At 34.7% G+C, this 6380-nt stretch overlaps 1 long non-coding RNA gene across 5 annotated transcripts; it reads right to left on the bottom strand.

The window, feature by feature from the left end:
* Positions 1 to 528: 528 nt before the first annotated feature.
* LOC107471526 (uncharacterized) lies at positions 529 to 6049 on the bottom strand. Of its 5 annotated transcripts, none has more exons than XR_008005767.1 (5): positions 5609 to 6043; positions 4210 to 5355; positions 3133 to 3426; positions 1118 to 1613; positions 529 to 904 (listed from the first exon to the last, which is right to left on the bottom strand). It is a non-coding gene; the product is annotated as an uncharacterized LOC107471526 (long non-coding RNA). The 5 variants fall into 5 exon arrangements; XR_008005766.1 differs by having other exon boundaries at positions 4210 to 5308; XR_008005768.1 differs by having other exon boundaries at positions 1113 to 1613; positions 4210 to 6049.
* Between the last annotated feature and the right edge of the window lie 331 nt (positions 6050 to 6380).

Raw genomic sequence — 6380 nt, 5'->3', positions numbered from 1 at the left:
TAACAGTTTTTTAATAAATTTGCGACAGTTTTAAATTACCGCAAAACAACATACCAACGTTTCTAAAAACGTTGGAGTTTAAGAGGTAGATATTTGATTTTACAGTGGTTCTAATGACGCAGCAAAATCAACAAATAGCATCGGTTTAAAACCACTGCTATTTGACCAACTTTAAACTCGACAACACTTTACCGATGGTAATGAACCGCTGCTATTTAAGTACCGTTGTATTTTTCAAATATATTTGGCGGCGGTTAGAAACTGTCGCTATCTGATATTCAATATTTTTAAACTTATTTTTAGCCATTTTGTAATCGCTACTATTTTTTCGGCTAAATGGCCGCAAAATATTGTATTTTGCATCGGCAATCAACGCTTTCTTTAGTTTGAATGTATTAGGTATTATTTTTGTTGTTTTCTTTTTCTTTCTTTCTTTCTTTTTTTTTTGAGGTTTTCTTAATACTACAAATTTTAATTCTTTTGTATCTTACAAAATAAATTGATGGGTAAAAGACATTAGCAAAACTATAAAGCAAATTCATATATTTATCCAAATATCAATAAAGTATATTCATTACTAAGAGTTGCATAGTCAACAAAAAAATGTATATTTAAAAAAATCAATTTCCAATCCTAAGATCTACTTTCCACTCTGTCCCTCCAATGAATTCATCTATGCAGTGACGTTTGGTGGAAGCTCCCCGCCGTGCCTTTGAATTAGACATCGCAGATTGAAAATTTGGTGTAGTCAGATCTTAGCAATCCGAAAACGTCGCTCAGTATACTAACTTCATCTCTAACTTGTTGCAGGTTTCAGTTGAACCTGAGTACGATCTTTCTACCGTTAGGTGGTTCATAGCTTCCTTCACATTCAAACGAAGTTGTTTGATTGTTCCATTGGATTCTGTAAATCATAGTTAGTCTGTGTGAATAACCATTGTGGCCAAGATGCGATGAAATCATAGAAAAATAGAGCATAAAAAATTTTAACTGTTAAAATCTTGTATACTAATTGTTTTAACATCCTAAAATTCAATAGTCTTGCGTCCCTTGTGCTTTTGAGTCTCAGATGTAGCAAATAGGTTGTCAATGTGTTGCTCAAAAGACTCTACCTCACCTGCCTCTGGGTCTAAGTTTTCATCGCCCAGCTATGAGTTTTGAACACCATTCATACAAGTCTGTGGAGCAAGCAATGGTTCGCTATGAGGCGGATGAAAGAGGCGTAAAGATGAGGCTGCGAGGGCACCACCACCACTGGACGGGGGAATTGGGAAGTCCCCTTGATTGGAGGATGAAGCCGTAGTAGATCTTACTTGAGGTTGCTGACATGCTGTGTCCAACTTGGATATTTTCATAAAAGCGTGCCGATTTCCCTCTATCGCCAAATTTCAAGTAAGTGGGCACCCTCGTAAAAGCGTGTTGATTTTTTTCTATGGCCACGCTTTTCAAGTGTGGCAAAAAAGTATGGCTAAATTACAAATCAGTGGCCATCCTCGCAAAAGCGTGGCCATAGACCACTTTTGGGCACGCTTTAAAAGCGTGAAAAGAAAAAAAGTGTGCCGACAGGCCTTTTTTCTTGTAGTGCAACAACTTATCATGGGCATCTTAATATACTGCATTCGGATCATAACCCCATAGAAACAAGCATTTGAGTTTTTTTTTAATATATAGAAATGCATTCATACATAAAGTAGAAAATCTTGACTGCCAAAAAATATCAGCACAACAGCAAAATTTAATATGTAAGTGTAAATTATATGCATAAAAATTTTTCTATTTATCAGCACAACAGTAAATCCAAACCAAAATATAGAGAAACATGAAATCTTTGAATCAATAACAAGTTCAAGACAAAAAAAATAGTAGCAGCCTTCAAGATCATAATGTCAGTAGACTTGTTCAACCTCAACACACCACCACCAATAACAATTAATAGGTAACAAAGTCAAATTAAGAGCAAATAGCAGCAACAATATTAAGAATACTCAAAATCATCATGCTTTAAATAGTTCTCAAAATTTGAAAAATAGAAATTCATAATCTGCTAGACAAAAAAAATAAAAAGACATAGAAATCAGATTTTAATCCCTTTCCACCCACTCAAAACATTAAGCCTTTTTTAACTAATCTCTACAAACATAATGATGTGATAATTCAACCTAAAAAACTGCACCATTGGAGGAATGGAGAAAAATTGAAGGGGTGACATGAAAAGAAAACTAAATTAATTAATTAGTTAATTATATATATTCTTCTATTGAACCATAAAATAATGCTTAAATTGAAAAATATGTTAAAGTTTATTTTGGTCTAAAATATTCAAAATTAATTTTTCAAAAGGAATATAACATAATACTTTTGTCTTTTCACTTGAATTGAGTGTGTGTGGCAAAGGAATAAAGAACGAATAATGAGAGAGTCTTTTCTTCAACACTTATTTCTCCTTTAAATATATTGCATTTCTAGAATTACAGTGTTAGAAAATAAAGAGAACCAACGACAAAAAAAATACAAATAAATTAGGTAACAATAAGAAAAGTAAAAGCAATTATCAGCAACAATATTGTCACTACCCAAATTGTATTGGCTTTACATAATTCTCAATTTTTTATTATTTACATACGAAAGCAGAATTTAAGAATAACAATTAACAATATGGGAAGCAATAACTCCTGTTAAGTAACAAACTCAAATTAAAAGCAATTAGCAGCACCAATATAAAGAATATATAGTCAACAACAATTATGAAGTGTATATGCAGTAATGACAACTAAAAGAGTAATAAATTGAAGGAGGGAGCAATAGAATGCTGAAGCTAAAAGATTAGTCTTACTGAGTACAACTTTCTCATTAATCTCATTGAGAAGCAACCATAATCAGCAACAAAATTTAGGATTAAGAAAATTGTTAAACAATAATCAGCAACATTAGCGTACTTAACAAATCTTACTCGACATTAACTTACTTAAAAACACATTCAAAAATACCATAAACCCTATTTCAAAACTCCTTTCAACAAATTAACTCAGCTAACAATATCAAAAGAATCATGCATATCAACTATCAACCATTAATGGCCTCACTTTCTCTAAGCAAATCAGCAACCACACAGGATGAACTAATGGTGCTTACCGGGCTACCGGCAGCGGAAGAAATGGTATTGACGGTGAGAGAGGAAGGACGGGGCCTCAGATAGAGAGAGAAGGGCTCGAAGACAAGGGCTCGCCGCGGGGACAGAGACGTCTTCTTGCGGCCAACGACGACGACAACGGATACCGGCTTAAGGACGACGACGGGTACTACAACGCCACCGCTCTGAGTACAACGTGGAGAAGAAGACTAGGGCCAACAGCAACGGATAGAGGGGTTGAACTATGAATGGTTTAGTGGTGAGAGTAATAAGGATTATGGTAGTGGCGGTGAGTTCTGTGATTCAAATAATGAACGATTTGAGTAATGTTAGCTGCAAATAATAATAATAATAATAATAATAATAATAATAATAATAATAATAAATCAAAGCAGCAGGATAAAATAACTTCGCTGGGCTCGTTTTGTTCTATAATAACCACTCCTTTTTTTGTTATTATTATTATTATTATTATTATAATTATAATTATACTAATAATGATGACAATAATTAACTGATGTGGGAAACAAGTCCAAACAAGGTCCGTCATAACTCAAAGGTATCTAATTTTGATATAAAAAATACAATAATGTTTTTAATTACTATTAACAAAATATTATAATTGGCCAATGAGTTATAACTCAAATGGCATAGTCTTTTCATACTTACCTAAGAAATCACGGGTTCCTATCTTTAGTAAAAAAAATACAATATAATTGATGTGAGATTGCAATTTTGATATACAAATAACATTTTTAATTACTATTATATTTTAAAAATAAGTAAAATTATTACTCATCGATTCTATTATTTTCAATATTAAAAATTGTAAATTTTACATTTAATTAATTTTATAAAATTTTTATAACAAAAATTATTATGTGCATATTTATTTAAAAAATTCAAAAAATATTTTGAAAGAATTTTAGTATAAGCAAGAAATCTTATGAAAAAAACATGCAAATTCAAAAAGAGACTTTGTTTCGTTCGTCTCCTCCTCCTGTCAGCTTAAGTTTCGGTGAGAAATAATATCATAACACGATATGACTTAACATGGTATGATAAAGTAAGATAGATACCTTATTTAAATTCCAAATTTTGAGGAGAGTTTTGTGGTCAAATAGAGGGTTATTGAAGAGACAATCTCTTGTTGGAAGTGGGAAGTGTTTGCATGGACTCTGGAGCTAAACATGGTTTAATCAGGGTCAGGAAAACACGAAAAAAATATATTTACCTCTCGTTTTCATCAAAAATCGTAATTTATATGTGTTTTAGTATATGATACACCTCCTAAGAATGATGAGTGTGCTTTTCAAACTTATGGGATTTTTTTTTGCTGCATCTAGGGACAGTGCCATCAGAGAACACAAGCCGGTGTATGAGCAATGAATCATGTGTATCCCTTGTAGCCAAAACACTCCCATGGGGTCACCATATGGATCTCGGAACCAAAAATCATCCCTTAAAAATCACCAGATTTTGCAAGATAAGAGTGCATATATTCATAAAAGTCATTGGCATACATATATATCATCCAACCCTTTAAACTGTGTCCTCAAATCCCTTGTAAAAGCCTTCAATCCACACTCCTCTGCCTTTTCTCCAATCCTTGCTTCAATCTCTGCCAAATCAGAGCTTCTGGATTCAACTGCTTTGTCTCGATCCTTCACCAAACATTCAAGTTCAATCCCCTTTGATATCAATGCCTTGGCCTTGTTTGGATCAAAAGGAGGAGCATTAGGACCTAAGATAAGTCCTCCTTTGTAACTCTTGAACTTGTCACATTCTTCAAATCTGTGAAGCCTTGCTGTCATTTGTGGTCCACCCAATATAAGATTTTGGCATCTTCATATGGGTCATCACCATCATCATAATTGATGCTTTTCCATCCATCATCAATGATCACAAACCTTGGAGACACACCACCAATCTCAGCGAAATCCTTCAAGCCATGAAAAACTCCAACAGGCTCCACGAATAAGTAGAATGCATCCCAAGTGCACCAACCAAACTTGTCAATAATGCTAGGGATATTCTTCTCTTCCAAGAGCTTAAAGGTGTTGAGATTAACTCTCAGAGCACTATAAGCCTCTCTAAATAAGTTGTATGGATTCCCAGACAAATGAACATAAGCAATTAAATTAAAACTCGAAGCTTTCACTTGTATGGAGCCACTCTCTGCACAAATCATGATGTGGAAATCAGAGCCAGGGTGGAGTGCAGACCTGAAACTTCTTTCAACAATAGGAATGACAATCACATAGGAATTGAGCTAAAAAACATGAAGGAAAGGCCATTGAGTTTCCATCAGATGATCACAAGGGTTCGAACCAAAATAGCAAACAAATTGGAAACAAGCAAAATTAAACTAAATCGGTGCAAAGATATTCGATCAACAAGCAAAATGATTAAAGTGAAACAAAAGTACAAAGACAAAATATGAAATTGGAACAACAGAAAAAGGGAGAAAAAGTGAACCAGTAAGCGGGGAGAAGGTGCGTTCACGCGGCACACAACATGGCATGGGGGGAAGGTTGAGGACGATGACACCAGGACGATTGGGAAGCCACGCGACGACACCGGGACGTGCACAGTAGAGGGACGAACAACGGACGTGCCTCTCCACCTTCCTTTCGCGTGCGGGAGCTATGCGGCAGCTTAAGTAGATCCGTGATGAGGAAGGATGTAGCGGCTGCAGCTGATGGAGGGAAGGTATACGGCAGCAAGGAGTCTTGAAACTGGTGATTGGCGCCTTTGCCCCCTTTTAGGTTCGCGCAAAAACGAGGATTAATTGCCCTGGCATCACCAAATTTCGATTATTAAATCAAATTGAGCAACATGTTATTTGCGGCAGTTGATACACAAAACTGCCGCTATCTTAACCAGTCTTTGACAGAGACAAATAACGCTACAACAATCGCAGTTACTCAATCAATTTGCAGCGGTTCAAGAAAACGCCGGCAATTTTTTGCTAAAATTTCCAGCTTCTCTTGTAGTGAGAAGAAAAGATAGAAGAACACGTGAAAATAGAAAAATTTTATTAATAAAAACTGGAAAAAATAAATTACAAGTGTTTGAGTTTAGAGAAATTATTTAAGATTTCCAATTTTTACTTTGTGATGTCAAAGTGCTAAGAGTTTTTTGGATTTTTAAGTGTTTTTCAAAAGAAACTGAACTCCCTACATGATTAGCCTAAGACCATATTTATAGATTTTTCTATGTCAATTGACGGTTACATTTCGATGCACCA

The sequence above is a fragment of the Arachis duranensis genome, chromosome 1 (genome assembly GCF_000817695.3).
Source record: "Arachis duranensis cultivar V14167 chromosome 1, aradu.V14167.gnm2.J7QH, whole genome shotgun sequence".
NCBI classification, from domain to species: Eukaryota; Viridiplantae; Streptophyta; class Magnoliopsida; order Fabales; family Fabaceae; genus Arachis; species Arachis duranensis.
Note: the sequence above shows the minus strand (reverse complement) of the source record. Positions and strands in the feature narration are given on the sequence as shown.